Here is a 357-nt window from a genome sequence, read left to right as displayed (position 1 = left end):
GCTGAACTAACACCCTCGGGACGCTGTCCTAGGAGGGCAGCCTGAGAGCCTCCTCCAGAACCGATACCTGCAACTCCCAAGCGTGGTGTGAAGCACAGGAATTTGGATTTTCTAATCCAGTGGCTAGTTTCTCGAAATCGAGGATATGTGATCTGACGAATGCAAGAATTCTGTGGGGACAGTGGAAAGGATCACTTGAAATTGAGTCCTGCTTCAAACATTCCATCACAGAGGTTGCCCTATCCTTAAGTAGACTTGGAGGGCATTCAGTTATTTTGCAGATGAGAAAACAGAGGCCCAAAGAGGTTAGGTGATGTGCTCATCAGTCTCCTTGCTGTCATCTCACTACACAGAAGA

The sequence above is a fragment of the Lipotes vexillifer genome, unplaced genomic scaffold (assembly GCF_000442215.2).
Source record: "Lipotes vexillifer unplaced genomic scaffold, Lipotes_vexillifer_v1.1 scaffold1010, whole genome shotgun sequence".
In the NCBI taxonomy this organism is placed as follows: Eukaryota; Metazoa; Chordata; class Mammalia; order Artiodactyla; family Lipotidae; genus Lipotes; species Lipotes vexillifer.
The sequence above is the reverse complement of the archived record's forward strand: the minus strand, read 5'-3'. Positions refer to the sequence as shown.